The sequence below is a fragment of the Silurus aristotelis genome (genome assembly GCF_946808225.1).
Source record: "Silurus aristotelis genome assembly, chromosome: 14".
NCBI lineage: Eukaryota > Metazoa > Chordata > Actinopteri > Siluriformes > Siluridae > Silurus > Silurus aristotelis.
Window position 1 is genome coordinate 13105263 of NC_139587.1, and position 16961 is coordinate 13122223.

The window sequence follows — 16961 nt, forward strand, 5'->3', positions numbered from 1 at the left end:
TAGTCCATGGGTACCTTCTTCTTGTACTTTGGGTACCTGACGGTAGAGGTATTCCAGTCTGAGCTTGCTTAAGGTGCTCAGTGTTCAGACAGTTGCAACACTAAGAGTGTGCGTTGCTCAATGAAAGTGAGGGAGAACATTATGGAAATGTGATGCAAATTGCCTCCAGACACAAGTAGCACGCTCGCAAACGTCTAAAAAAATTATCAAGCCAGACTGCCTGGCTACTCACACCTCAAGACAATAAGAGATATAACTGGGGATAAGTAAACATATTCTAAAGTAATATTATTTTAAACATTCTTTTTTTTTATTATTATTATAGACCAAAACTATAAGAAATTTTTTGTTTTATTTTAACAAAATTTTAACTCCAAATCCATTTCATTAATCCTTGGAAGTCATAATTTAAATCTACATATTGATTTTACTATATCACTACAGATATCCTACAAAATCCAGCCATGTAACAATATTGCTCCATAAAAGGAAACAAATACTATTTTCATCTACCTAGACCTCTAATGTTTGTCATGCCAAGTGAACTGGAGCAGTGTAAAACCCACCCCTCCTGCTTATCAAGGCCTAATGATCCCATTACAGGCAGGGACTTGTTGACGGTGAATTGTGTGAGGAACCAACCTGACACTGCTGCCCACTCCACCCATCGTGACAGAAACTCAGCCTCAAAGAGAAACACTAAACAAAGCCATTCTCAACTGCAGGGCTTGTATTTTGCTGCTGCCTGATTCTAGGTACTGCAGCTCATTTACAACACAAATTAGACAAGAAAAGGTGGGGGGACATGGCTAGAGAGCTGTGGCCATTAGAACTTCCAAAGTTATTAAAGGTTTAATGAGGTAAACAAAGCTAATCCACTACTGCTTGGTAAACCTTTATCACCTGAACTTGTTAGAGTAACAATGTTTAACCACAACATATTTCACAGAAATTCATTTATATATGCCTCAAGGATGAACAAGTTGTCCATGTCTGAATACAACCTCAGAGTGGAACCAGTAGATCTAGGAGTAGTAGCAGTATGTATATATTCTAAGCAATGACAAATTCTGCCCTATAAACCCATTGAGTATAAACAGAATGTCATGTGGGAAGAAGACATTGTGGCCTAAACTGAACTGAAGCCAGACATTCACAGAAGAGGAACAGGTTATGCAAGTGGAAGCAAAACTGAATTCATCTATTTGTGGTAATAGGGGATTATATAAATTAATTTAGCATATATGTCAAATACATGTTCAAATGGTGTTGTGCTTTATTTAGAAGCACACCACCACAAGCACAACAGGATGAACAACATTTAAGCAAGGCTCCAATGAACAGATGATTCCAGATAAGCTAAGATCAGAAGTCTTGGGGGATCATGAGAAAGAGGCAATAATCAACTATAACAGCAGGGAGAATCACTATACCTGACCAAAGGTCACACAAGGTAGATATGCTTTCATTTTATTTGACATTAGAAGGCCAATATAGTTTGTACAAGTTTTACATTAGTAGATTCTAGGCCCCAAGGCAAAAGGAAATTTTGTGTTCACACAATCAGCCATTCTAACTGTCACATGGGATTGGTCAACAGGCTTGCAGAACATGATTCTCTGCCTTGCTTGAGCAACCCATATAAGGCAATGATTTTTTTACATGTGACAAAAAGCAAACTAATCAAAAATTATATTTACTACGTATGCCTGGTTCTCACAACTTTGCCATAATGTAGATCTTATACTACCTTATTTAAACATATATCTATTTCAGTAAAGGTAAAAGTATTTTCTAACTTTAGTCACTAATATTACGATTACGTTAATTAAGTGTTATAAACGGATAACTGCCAAATAATTTTAGTAAATACAGATTCAAAGAGTCTTAAAGATCAGTAAAACTACATAATTACTTTAAACAAAGTTAGATTTTAGTTACTAACCTCGGTAGAACAGGTCTTTTTGTCACACTCCATGTTTGCGGTGGAGGATCTGTCAGATCTGAATTACACTAAAACAGAAGGTTGGCAGGCGAAAAAAATACCCAGGGGTGGGGTGTGTCTAGAGCAACCAGAAAGACATGCTGAAAGTACCAAAAACCGAATAACCTTCCGCCTTTCCCACTCGCATCAACAAGAGATAAAGTTCAAATGAATTGGAAAAAAGTGAGCAACGGCACCCAAGTAATTTCTCTTTTTTTGCCAGTGCAGTATGGTGAAACTAATTCGCACACTGTCTCTCAGTGTCAGGGTGTAAGCAACCACTGCAACGCTAAGCTCTGGAGCAGAACATTTTCACCTAGCCAATCGGCAGATAGGGCGGGCCGTAAAAGCAAATCCCTTCAGGTGAGCTCGGGGGTGGTTTCGATTGGCTGAGAACCCAGTGGGGGAGGGGAGACTGGGGCAAATATCTGACCTCGGCAAACAGCAACGCTGAACAATGAAACAAAAACAAAAAAAGGACTAGTTTCTACAAGATTGGAACATTTAGGGCAATGAGCTTGGAGATTATTTTAGACTATTTCAAGTCCCAATGACACATTTGGCATCATAGCCACTAAAACCCTTCCTTCCTTCCCTGTTTTCACTCATCCAGCAATGGAAATGGGACAGGTAGCACAAAGGTAAAAGCAGAGGTGTGGCCTCATCTGCTTGTAGAAGAGGCCACAAAGGAGAGTTTCTGTCTGACAGGAGGACCATATAAAGAATTAAGAGGTTATAAAACTAGAGAGATAGTGCCACCTGACCTCCGTGAAAAGTAACAATAACAAAAATAACGTGTTCTCCTGCCCCTTTGTTATAAGGTGTAGGGGGGTTCTAAATAATACTTGTTTAGAGTACAGACCTCCGCCACCTGGTTCAAGTGTCACACTACATGCAAATATTTCAAAGTCTTTAAATGTCATGCTCAGCAATTGTTTTCTGCATAATGGCAATACTCACTGACTTTAGAGCTTCCATAAACATGTTTATATTTGTTTTTGTTTATGTGAGCGTGTTATGTGTGTTTTGTTTGTGCATGTTCAAACATAAATGTTAAGCATGTGTGTAGCACATATGTAAGTTTTCTCTGAGACTATTCAGCTGACAAACAGGAAGCTAGGGGTCTGACGTGGGGCTTAGTGAGAACTGAGATGCATCAAGTTTGTGTGTGTGTGTGTGTGTGTGTGTGTGTGTGTGTGTGTGTGAGTGAGAGAGTTTATTGGAGTAAAAATGCACCCTGCAAAGGTTTAATACAAACCTTATTCAATCTCTAGACATGTGGGTGATTCTGTTTTACTTAAATATACACACTAATTAGGTAAAGACCATCAAACATCTTAGGCAAACTGAAATCTGATGGTTGTACTCTTCAAATGCCACAGATATAGATGAGTCAACCAGATTAAGCATATTATGTATTGCACAGAAAATGCTTGTTGCAGTCCAAAACAGCTTTACAAGTGAAGACCTGCCTGAGTGAATGAGAAAATATATTCCAGTGAATAGGGGAATGGGGAAGAGATTTTGTTTCAGGATTTTTCCTATCGATTTGAACAAACTATGTTGAAAAATATACACAAAGTTTTGCATCATTATGCACAGATATAGAATTTTGCACTAATTAACACACACACACACACACACACACACACACACACACACAAAATACAAAAAGTCTATGCACCCATGTTAAATTGCAGGTTTTTGTGACATAATGGCATTAAACCAGCAGAAATCATGTCAGATTAACAAACAAAATTTAAGTAAAAAAATAAATAGAAACATTTTAATCTGGTTAAATCTAAGTATGCACACCCTTTTATAATGGTGCATGTGAGTGTGCTCAGAACAAACTAATCACATTTAAATTCAAAAGTCTGTTCAAAAGTAATAATCATACAGGTGTCATCAGTGAAGTGATTCTGATTCAACCCAAATTAAAAACAGCTATTTATAAAAATATTTATTTATATAATCTTGTTAAGTACATGCTTCATAAAGAGCTTAAAAAGGCATGTACAAGATTTTATTATTCAAAAGCATTCTTCAAGAGAGGGATAATAATAATTAGTAAAACATGAGATTTACCCCAAGAACTGGATGATTATTAAATATTGATAAAAGAATTAGAGGCCTCCAGGGCAAATTTAAAGGCAGTTTAGCAAACCAAAATATAGCAAAAAACATTCAGGCACACACTGGACACTTAACGCTGAGCTACAAATGCCATGGTGTGATAGAACCACCAGCCACACCCCCCTCTAACACCCAACACTCCCACTCAGCCTCTCCCTCCTATTAATCACCTGCACCTGTTACCCCTTCATTAGCACCTTTTAACAGATCCCTCTACCCTTTCACTCACCGTCCGGTCTACCGTATACCTACCTTAGATCATCCGGACTACCTACCGCTCCTGCGTTCTCCTGAGTTCCCTGTGTTCCTTGTTATTCTTCTTGTGCAGCTCATGACAGCTATTTTTATTATTTCCCACACTCCCTTTTCTGATTCTCCTGTGTTTGATCTCTTCCAAGATCAATAAACTTCACCTTGTTTTACTCCCGGTTTCTGACGCCTGGTATTTCGTGACACATGGGCAGTTTTGCATCAGTGAATGGCTGATAACCTCAACTATAATGAATAAACATTTGATTAGGATGGGTTCCCTTTTGAGGACGGTTCTCCTCAAGATTTCTTTCTTATGCCATCTCAGGGATTACTAATGTCACCATTGGCTTGCTCATCAGAGATAAATTTATTGAGATTAATTTATAATGCTACACTCTATATCCATAATCTATTTATTTCTGTAAAGCTGCTTTGGGACAATGTGCATTGTTAAAAGTTGAAATTTATTTGCAAGCGAACGAATGTATTAATGAATGTATGAAATGGTGATAGTGAGGAAGCTCATTGAAGCAATACATTTATCTTAGTAATTACATATTTTGTTGTTTACTTTATATCAGTGGCTACATTATATTCATAAAATTGGAATGTTTATATTAAAATATAAAAAAAATAGGAATATTTTGAAAGTTATCATATACTGTATATAGATATAGAATTTTTATTTGTTTGTTATTTTACACAAGTGCTGCAAATTGAGTTTTTCACAGAATTGGAGCATTTCACAGAAAATGTTTTTTACGGCATAATGAAAATCTGCTTATTAAGGCTTAGAGGTCATTTAGACTTAAACTTCACACAGTCTCTAAGACCAATTGGCTCTAGTGATTGTCTTCATGAAGGCCTTTTTTGGTCTTGGTTTTTGCTGACTAAGTGCAAACTCATAGCTTTCCTTTTTAGCCACCAAAAAACAAACAAATAAATAATCACTTGCCCAAATTGTTACAGCCTGACAAACCTGCAAATCGCTTTAAAGGCACAAAAAAAAAATTTGAATCCAACTCATATGGGTGTATTACACATGTGATGAATTATTTTTTCCACATGAACAAATTCTTCTTAAATGAGTTACCAAACAGACATTGTGTTATTTGAACACACATATGCAAATATATATATACAAATTTTGCAGTTTAGTTCATCACTGAAAGAATCTAAGATTAAAAGAAAGTTTTAAACTAGGCAGAGATAAAGCTTAGAAACAAAGCTGCATTGGTTGTGATGTCATTTGCTTATTATTACAGTTACATTGTGTACCAGAGTGGGTGATAACAAACCTCAGGGATCACACTGAAGTGATAGCATGTGGGAGGGGGGGGATAACAGAATTTAAAACCCTCTGAGGTCAGCACAAAACAGTAACTAAACTAAGACCTTCATCAAACACACAAAACATTTTTGTACAAATGATATTGTTGAGAATGCTGAGAAACACAAATGTTAATGAACATGCACATTCCACAACATTAGGATACTTTTAAGGCTGCTGGTTTATTAAAAAGATCACTATTATTAACTGACATATGACAAACTTCATAACCGCTTCATGCTTTAATCGAAGCAAAAACAATAGCAGAAGTTACTTAGCATGCAGTTTGTATAGCAGTATAGATTTAATGTCCTCTGAAAATAACTCAATATACAGCCATTACTGTCAAAATAGCTGGCAACAAAATAGAGTACACCCTAAGTGATAACAGCTGTATCTTAAACATGCAAAGCCACAATGTCCATGTTTTTGTCTTCTTGATAGGACCATACAAATTTGTGTATCTTGTATTAGAGTAGTTAAAATCTGGTGCTTTGATGTTTAACATGACACCTCATGGCAAAGAATTAGTACTGTTGCTCTCTACAAAGATGGCCTAGGCTGTACGATCGGTAACACTCTGAAACTAAATTACAGTACAGTGGTTATACAAAGGTTTTCTAAGACTGGTTCATCTCGGAACAGGCCTGATCAAAGAAGTTGAGTCCTCGTGCTGTGCATCAGGTGCAGAAGCTGGCTTCATAAAACAGACGGATGAGTGCTGCCAGCATTGCTTTAGAGGTTGCAGAAGCCGATGGTCCGCTTGTCAGTGCTCAGACCACACGTTGCACAATGCAAAAAGTCATTTTGGATTTGCCGTCGTCCCAGTTTGCTGAAGACAACCTGTCCAAAAGCATGGATTACTGGAAATATTTCCTGTGGTCTGATGAGACTAAGATAAACTTGTTTGGCTAAGATGGTGTCCAGCATGTGTGGCGACACCTGGTGAGGAGTACCAGGAAAATTGCGTCTGGTAGCATCATGATCTGGGGCTGCATGAGTGCTGCTGGTACTGGGGAGCTGCGGTACATTTAAGGAAACACGGATTCCAACATGTACTGTAACCGAGCAGAACATGGCACACTCCCTTTAGAAACTAGGCCAAATGGCCGTTTTCCACCATATTAATGACCCCAAACACACCACCAAGATGACAACTGCCATGCTAGTGAATGTGATGAAGTGGCTAAGTATATCTCCAAAGATTAACCCTATGAAGCACCTGTGAAGCGTCCTTATGAGGAAGGTGGAGAAGCGCCTATGTCTAACATTCAGCAGCTCCGTGATGTCATTATGGAGGACTGAAAGAGGATCCCAGCAACAACCTGTGCAGCTCTGGTGAATTCCATGCCCAGGAGGGGGTAAATAACAATAGTTCTCACACAACGGACATGTTCACTTAGGGTGTACTCAATTTTGTTAAAAGCTATTTTGACATTAATGGCTGTATGTTGAGGTGTTTTCAGAGGACAGTAAATCTATACTGCTATACAAGCTGCATATTGACCATTTAAAAATTTATCCAAGTTTCATATCTATAGAATTGTTCCTTGAAAATATATATTAAAATTGTTGCTGAAATGCAAGTGATGTACTACGTTTTGTGAGATAATGTATATCTCTGGTGATTTATTTTTGTTGAGACAGACATTAACTATTGAATGTTTAATAATTAATTAGCATAGTTTGAGAGCTGGTTAGCTGGAAAGGTTGTTGAGCATTTTAGTTGGTTTTGCATTTCAAGATCATTTTAGTTGAATGTGTTCATGAACAATAAAGTTTGTATTATTACTGAGCATATTTCATTAGTTTTATATCTTTCCTGTTCAACAATCCGGTGTACCTTATGCCTGGTTGTACCACAAGATATGACTGGTTGCTTAAGAACACGTGGGAAAAAAAGTGAATCCTTTTTATACACGGTTACTACAGATAGGAAAGGACTAGGCTAAACAAAACAAAAGATTTAACAGATTTTCTTTTCCATACACAGTAAAGAAAAAATTGTAGACTAGACTTCATGAGGCCTAAACTGACAAGTACCACAAGTATTCAGCAGTGCAAAGTTATATACAACATGAATGCTGAATCCATTTATATAATATGGACATACAGATGATAAAATAAGCTTTTCTTTTAAAAAATATTAGTAAAATTTGGTATTTAAAGCAGATATGCTTGTGTTCGTCTATCATTCCTCTTATATAGCCAGTGTGGATTGTTCAAATAAAACAGCATCCATTTGCCCTTAAAACTAATCACATTTTGCTTTGCTTGCAAAACGAACTTCCAGGAATGTCACGAGTGAGCTGTTCATATAAAATTTCAATCTATTACTTAAATAAAGTTTAAAATATTTACTCTAACATCAACCTCAGGGGCTGCCATGATGGTACTGAAAGGATTGGACTGAAAATTCTATGTCACTCTGGATAAGGGCATGTGTAATGTGGTCTTCACCATGTACACATAGACACTTGAAGTCAGATACAAAGGACAGCTACATTTATCAGTAATACTCAAATGCCTTCATACCATGTTTCAAACATTTTTCATTAACAAGCATGTGGAAAGTTCAGCTAAAAGCAAAGTAATTTACTTTTGTGTAATTTGCACCTTGATTAGACGACGTGGTCAGTCTATCAATGTGTAGAATAAATAATTCACCTTGTTCACATTAATTACATCTGCAGCTTAGTCTGCTGCATGATGTACAACATACATTGGCTGATGCAGGCAGAAATATATTAACACATTAGCCAAAATAGAGATCAATTCCAAGGGTGGGTCAAGCAGTGTAATCACCTGACCTGACTATCACTGATACACTACATGTATCTACAGCAAAGTGACCACTAGTGGTGCTGTTGACTTTTTTTTTACGTTGTTTCTAAACAACCCTTTTTAAAACATTTATTTAAATTTTAATCTATCATTTGGATAGCAAAAATGAAACATAATTCTTTCACCTTTAAAAGATTAACCATGTTAGCCTGCTGAAAAGTGACTATTCTCTCGAAGCCCCGAGTAGGTAGTGTTTCACTGGAAACTGCTTTGAGGTGCTGAGTCACTGTCTCCATGGCCCACACTATGATAAATGAACTGTAGCTCTGCACAGGTAAACAGAGACACTCCCTCATGCAGTGCTCTCAAGATTTTAGTATGATTAAGAAGTAGATTTGTGTACATTTTTTATACAGTCCAATTCAAACGAACAATCTGTTAAAATAGAAAGCAATTTGACAACATTAATTACCAGAACGTAAATATACACAAAAAAAAGAGACAAAACACCAATAGGCACTGGATTTCAGAAGGAATAGAAAGCTGATTTTTAAGTTTCATCTGTTAGATGCAAGATCCAGTCATCGTTCTCTGATGATGCCATAAAGCAGTGGTCCCCAAACTTTTTTGCGCCACGGACCGGTTTAATGTCGGACAATATTTTCACGGACCGGCCTTTAAAGTGTGGTGGATAAATGCAACAAAATAAAATAATACGACCGGCATTAAAACATTTTTTAAATATAATCTTCTTCTTTTCTTTCGGCTGCTCCCATTAGGGGTCTCCCTCACCTTGTCACCAAAACATCCTACATGGGCTGCCCCTCTAATAAAGCATTATCTTCCCTAAATGAAATAAACAGAAAGAAGCCTCCACAGTGCCACAAAATAAACACAAATATATACAGTGAGGAAAATAAGTATTTGAACACCCTGCTATTTTGCAAGTTCTCCCACTTAGAAATCATGGAGGGGTCTGAAATTGTCATCGTAGGTGCATGTCCACTGTAAGAGACATAATCTAAAAAAAAAAGTCCAGAAATCACAATGTATGATTTTTTAACTATTTATTTGTATGATACAGCTGCAAATAAGTATTTGAACACCTGAGAAAGTCAATGTTAATATTTGGTACAGTAGCCTTTGTTTGCAATTACAGAGGTCAAACGTTTCCTGTAGTTTTTCACCAGGTTTGCACACACTGCAGGAGGGATTTTGGCCCACTCCTCCACACAGATCTTCTCTAGATCAGTCAGGTTTCTGGCCTGTGGCTAAGAAACACAGAGTTTGAGCTCCCTCCAAAGATTCTCTATTGGGTTCAGGTCTGGAGACTGGCTAGGCCATGCCAGAACCTTGATATGCTTCTTACAGAGCCACTCCTTGGTTATCCTGGCTGTGTGCTTTGGGTCATTGTCATGTTGGAAGACCCAGCCTCGACCCATCTTCAATGCTCTAACTGAGGGAAGGAGGTTGTTCCCCAAAATCACGCAATACATGGCCCCGGTCATCCATTCCTTAATACAGTGCAGTCGCCCTGACCCATGTGCAGAAAAACACCCCCAAAGCATGATGCTACCACCCCCATGCTTCACAGTAGGGATGGTGTTCTTGGGATGGTACTCATCATTCTTCTTCCTCCAAACACGTTTAGTGGAATTATGACCCAAAAGTTCTATTTTTGTCTCATCTGACCACATGACTTTCTCTCATGACTCCTCTGGATCATCCAAATGGTCATTGGCAAACTTAAGACGTGCCTGGACATGTGCTGGTTTAAGCAGGGGAACCTTCCGTGCCATGCATGATTTCAAACCATGACGTCTTAGTGTATTACCAACAGTAACCTTGGAAACGGTGGTCCCAGCTCTTTTCAGGTCATTGACCAGCTCCTCCCGTGTGGTTCTGGGCTGATTTCACACATTTTTTAGGATCATTGAGACCCCACGAGGTGAGATCTTGCATGGAGCCCCAGTCCGAGGGAGATTGACAGTCATGTTTAGCTTTTTCCATTTTCTAATGATTGCTCCAACAGTGGACCTTTTTTCACCAAGCTGCTTGGCAATTTCCCCGTAGCCCTTTCCAGCCTTGTGGAGGTGTACAATTTTGTTGCTCGTGTCTTTGGACAGCTCTTTGGTCTTGGCTATGTTAGTAGTTGGATTCTTACTGATTGTATGGGGTGGACAGGTGTATTTATGCAGCTAACGACCTCAAACAGGTGCATCTAATTTAGGATAATAAATGTAGTGGAGGTGGACATTTTAAAGGCAGACTAACAGGTCTTTGAGGGTCAGAATTCTAGCTGATAGACAGGTGTTCAAATACTTACTTGCAGCTGTATCATACAAATAAATAGTTTAAAAATCATATATTGTGATTTCTGGATTTTTTTTTTAGATTATGTCTCTTACAGTGGACATGCACCTACAATGACAATTTCAGACCCCTCCATGATTTCTAAGTGGGAGAACTTGCAAAATAGCAGGGTTTTCAAATACTTATTTTCCTCACTGTATGTATATATATATATATATATATATATATATATATATATATATATATATATATATATATATATATATATATATATATATATATATAACTAGTGTATTAATGTCTTGTACTTTTTAAGTGGAACCTAAACAACCATTTACCCTTTAGATAATTTTTAAATAATCTCTTACTCCCTTCTAGTAAGTGTGACTATAATATGTATACTATGCAAACAGGGGTCAGCATGGACACCCTGACTGGTCTGTGGCTGCACAGCCCAATACGCAACAAACTACAATGCACTGTGTATTCTAACATCTTTCTATCAAAATCAAATTCACTTCTTCAGCAATTTTAGCTATAGAAGATCTTCTGTTGGATTGGACCACACGTTCCAGCCTTCGCTTTCCACATGCATCACTGAGCCTTGGGCACCTATGACCCTGTTGTTGGTTCACCACTGTTCCTTCCTTAGACCCCTTTGTATTGATTCTGAGCACTGCAGACCAGGAACACCCCACAAGAGTTTTGTAGTTGCCCTGACCCAGTTAACTAAACTTTCTTTCTTTCGGCTTCTCCCGTTAGGGGTCGCCACAGCGGATCCCCTGCATGTTTGATTTGGCGCATGTTTTTACGCTGGATGCCCTTCCTAACACAACCCTCCCCAGTTTATCCGAGCTTGGGACCGGCACTGAAAGTGGCTGGGGTTGGTTCCTTGACCGGGGATCTAACCCGAGCCGCGCCGGTGGGAGCGCCGCATCCTAACCACTAGACCACCAGGGAGCCCTGACCCAGTCAACTAGCCATCTCAATTTGGCCCTATTTCAAACTTGCTCAAATCCTTACACTTGCCCATTTTCCCTGCTTCTAATTCATCAAATTTGAGGACAATTTGTTTACATGCTACCTAATATATCCCACCCCGTAACAGGTGCAAAGATGAAGAGATAATCAGTGTTATTCACTTCACCTATTAGTTGTCATAATATTATGCCTGGTCGGTGTATGCAACATTCTAAATATTCCAGACCAAATTAGAACATATTTTTATTTGGACTCCTGTGCTACATCAATCTACATATATGGAAATATATTATGTAGCAAAAGATATTGTGAATGTACACTTTGTGTAATACTACCGGATACAGTGCTCTTCAACAGACAATTGCACCATGTGCACATCATTAGTCATTGGTTATTGTGTTTAAAATGGCACTCAAGTGGCTCATGTCTCTCATCAGTCACAACAAAGCAATTCAAGGCTGAGCAGCAAAGCCTTGACGTCTTGAAGCCTTGTAATACCTCGGATGAGATTCATGATGTACCAAGGAAGCAGCCACTGGGAAGGCAGTCACTGCCTTGATATATCCACAGTGTCCTTAGCCTGCTTTCCAAAAAGCAACACTGTGTTCAAATCACCTCAACACTAAGTCTCCCATAGCATATAATGATAATCTTTTTTTAGGCTGTGTTTTTGGAAATATAGCCTAAGTCTTTATGAATTAAGTAAAGTAAAACAGACAAGTGAGATATGTCTGTGCAATTCCAAGGTTTGCAGAAGGGATGTGGCAGCTGTGAGAGCCTTCGTAAGTGATAAAGTCATCACTTATCAAGGTTGGGTTTTTTTTTTTTTTTGATATGACGGTAACTTGATTTAGAAGCCGCATAATCTGAGATGAAATGCTGCCACCGCAACAAGCTTCGAGTTAAATTTGGAATTTACTTGATTATGCTGCTCAGCTTTAGACAGCACCAACACTCCTTGTTTATGAGAACATTTTCACTCTGGTTTTATTCGTTCCTTTTAAGTTTGCTAATTAATGTATAATTTCTTTATGGAAAACTACAATCATGGTGTTATATGAATGAAAAATGTAAGGCTTTATAATACCTCTAGTTCGTTAAAATGGCCAGTTTAGCCCTGCAGGATCACACATATTACCTTCTCTTTCACATACTCAGAAACAATCACAATGTCGGTAATGTAAAACAGCATATAAATAAATGTCAACTCTAAAGCATTATTCCATTATTGAAATAATTGTATGTTTAAATGCTATTTACATTTTAAATACTTTTATACAAAACTGCTCATACTCATGAATATAAATGAGTGAAAAATAAAATCTAAAATGAAAAAATTTATAATAATAATAAATGCTGTGGCAAAATAGAACTAGAGCACATCCTCTTTTTATACAGTGGCAATTCTTTCACCTAATGTGTGATGTGGTCGGATGAACTTTTGAAAATGCACAGAATTGTTCATGAAACAAAGAGCTTCTGAAAATGTGTGGTCCACGTGCACACCAAATACAAGGAGTATACAATGTGATCTACAATTGGATTACACATAACATGAAGCTCAGTGCTATTATTTTTAGTGCAGTTTTTTTTTTTTTACATTTTACTTTACATTACATAAATTATTAAAATGTAATTTAATCTATTGCTTATTTGCAATTTTTTATTATTATTTATCTATTGAAAATGTTTTTACTAACTATTGCTTTAAGGTCAAATATGATGCATTGCTTATGTTATTCTTTTCTCTTTTGCTTGTATTAATGAACCATGACAAAATACTGGAATTAAGCTTAAACAAAGATGGACACTTTTACATATTTAACTGTTACTAAATTTTCTCTCTTTGTAATCTTTTCTTTAACAAAAATATAATAAGCAAGCATTAACCACTGACAATCTCTTTATTTCTTTGACCAGGACCACAGTTTATAAATATTTTGACAATTAAGAAAAATCACATGTTGAACACAAATTATAAAATAAAACAAAATTGTATGTCGGTTGTAGCTGAGCCACAGTGTGTCCTTTCAGCACAAGTAATGTCATATGCTCTTTATAATTTGCTCATGTGACAAATCATGTGCCATATGAACAATGCCACCTTGTGGAAGATAGAGTCTTAACTTGGCCTTTGTCTTCCTCAGTTAAATAAAATATCAAAGGAATTAGCTCATATTTGTTCTTTTTTTCACCTTTTTTTTTTTATCTATAGATCAAACAAACAAGCAGGCAACCTTAAATAAATAAAACATTTTTTATTTAAAACAATCAGAAGGGAGGCTGTTATACCCCTAGCCACACCCCAACATATTCCTTATTTTTTAGCTCAAGATATTTAAATTACATTGCTCTGCGAGTAGGATTTGTCTCATGTTGCTTTTTGGCCTGAGCCCACAGTGCCCTGCTGATGCAGTTTTGAAGAAAGAAAAATGTCTCAAATTGAGCAGACAAATCAATAACCACCCCATTAAATCACGTCTTATATGATTTTCAAACCATCAGTCCAAGGCTATGACGCCAAGAGTGAGCACTCGAATAGAGTGCAATGAGTCAGGGCCATCTTCTCTCTTCTGACACTCCTTTACTCCTCAGTTTGTACTCAGCTGAATATGACTCAATAGTCATAGTTATCACACTGAGCACAAGGAAATGAGCACAAAGAATTTCAGTTTCCAGTTTACACAAATGTGTCCCACATGCCTGCTGTTGTCTTCCAGCAACAGAAAATCCTGAATCTAATGAAGGTCCTTTGTGCAAAGTGTGCAAAGATGTTACTTTGGTAATGAAGCAACAGTAAAAATGCACATTTTGAATGTACAAGAAAAAAGTAAGAGGTCTAATACACTAATATACTTTTTTTTTTTTTTTTTTACAGGAAAACCCCCAGCTTAAATTGGTTTAGAGAGCAACTACCCTGTTGTTGGTATATTTAGACCTCCTCACTGAACATAATTGGTTTCAGAAAACTAAAATCTCCAGCTTTCTGGCCACTGGGGTGTTGGGACATTGAAAAGGTGGGGCCATGAAAACTGGATAATATCCCTTCTGGACAGGCAGGCTGTTCTGAGTCATACTGAAAACTCCCAAAAAAGACAACAACAAGCCATTTCATATTCACCTCCAAAAAAAAAAAAAACATTCAACTTGTGTGTTCAACATTTAGCAAACATTACCATTAACAGATGTAAGGAAACTCAGCAACAAAGTAGATGGCCTTAAATTATATGAACACATATTAACCATAAATTATATTGACCATGTGTGGGCTGTGGCCTCTTTCTCTTTCCTTTTCTGTGTGTGTGTGTGTGTCTACCAGACAGAGACATAGACATATAGAGAAAGCAAGAGAGAGATAACACAAATACTTTCACTAATCTTTAAGTGCCCAGTGCTGAACAATAAATACTGACAAAATATTAAAAACAAGCACAATTCATATTTATAAATCATATGAGTGTTGAATAATGAAGAGACTATCTAGCCTATCATTACTGAGTGATTAGAGCAGTGGTTCTCAATGTGGAGCATTACCAAAGGTGACATGTCTGTGAAGCATTACCAAAGGTGAAATGCATTTGTTTATCAAAGGTGAACATCACAATCAATGTCTTATGCTTGTTTTTTGAGTTCTTATAGTAATTAACCTGGTTGATGACCACTTGACAAGTTTAATCCAAACCTCGTTAGCTCAAAAAACAATTCCACTTAAAAATAAACGTGCACAGTCAATTTAGAAATCAACTGGAAGTTCATGTGTTGACTGATTTAAAGTGCAGGAATTAAATCTGCAGGGTATGTTGAACATGTTCACATGAAACTTTGCAACACCAAAGCTAACAAAGTAAATGTCCAAAAACACTTGAATTAATACTGTATACTCTACATACACTTTAAATACATTACTTACCATTTTATGTAGGTTCTTGTAAAGTGGATTGTTTCAAGCCTCTTGTGCTGCTAATGATGGACACATTGTCCACTTTAATGCAGCCGCTGTAAGGAATGCATCCATGCTGCGCTGTGTGTTGTCCCCGCTGTCCGATTCGGGAAAAATCACTCTTCTGTCTGTACGGCTGTTGGGTCTCTTTGCTTCGGGTTGTGGCAAGCAGTTCACTTCTCTGTGCGGACTCGTGCCTGCCGTAAGGTTCCACTGTTTTCGCTAAAGGGACTGTGGGGGGAATTCCGAGCACTCACAGTTTCCCTCGGAACCCATTGGCTAACGTTCACTTAGTAAGAGCCTATGCTTATAATGGAAAAGTCCGTCATTCACCTTACAGGCACGGAGTAAAACTGAAACCAAATCTACATCGAAAACCTCTAAAACCAAAGCTATATACCATACTAATTCGAATGCAGTTTTCAGTAAAGTTAATCACACTTCGCCTCCATAAGTAGACTATAAGTAATCTCTGCATCACGCCATTTGCATGATGATTCGAATTTGTAAGCATTTTAACGAGCTTTTCTATTTTTGACGGGCTGTATTTTTGTTTGCTGTATTATGCAGTCTCATTTTATTTAAATAAAGATAGACGTAGTTTCTAATACATAATAACACGAAAAGTTTAACATTAACAAAAACTGTTTAAAAACAGTGCCATTGATAAGGAAAAATGGAGACAAAAAAAAATATAGATTCCCATACCGGGAGTCGAACCCGGGCCGCCTGGGTGAAAACCAGGAATCCTAACCGCTAGACCATATGGGAATATACAAAATGGTTAATCGAATCTGCTTATAAATGTGATTTGTGTGGTCATTGTCATTTAGCAATTTTTATATTTAACTATCAAAAGTTAATAACAAAACCCCACCCACTCCCAGCTCTGAAATTCTTACTAGTCACCTTTGGGCTGGCTTCTCGGTTTCTTCCCTGTTTACGGAGTGACGTCATATAAACATGGCTGCGCACTGTATCAAACAAAAGGTTATATCAATAATTGCATTATATGCCACACTTGCTGGTTAAGAAAAAGCATATACATTACTTATCCCAGTTAGCTGGTTATCTTTTTGCTAAAAGGTGTGCATTGAGTCGTCCATTTTATTTGATTGTTTGTTTGTGTATCTGCTTGCTTTTTATTAGTAGATATAATAAAATATTTAAAATATTTATAGATATAGCATAATGCAACCAAGAATTAAAAGCACCAGCTACCAGTGTCGGGCGGTCAGGGT

At 37.3% G+C, this 16961-nt stretch overlaps 1 protein-coding gene across 2 annotated transcripts in view; it reads right to left on the reverse strand.

The window, feature by feature from the left end:
* elf1 (E74-like ETS transcription factor 1) overlaps nucleotides 1-16679 on the reverse strand; it is a 45737-nt gene extending 29058 nt beyond the window's left edge. Inside the window, exon 1 of one of the 2 annotated variants that reach the window (XM_083560347.1) lies at nucleotides 15691-16679. The gene's annotated coding sequence lies outside the window, so the exon portion shown is untranslated. Of the gene's footprint in view, nucleotides 1-1945; nucleotides 2298-15690 lie in introns of those variants that run through there. The other variant, XM_083560346.1, reaches the window with a different exon arrangement.
* Between the last annotated feature and the right edge of the window lie 282 nt (nucleotides 16680-16961).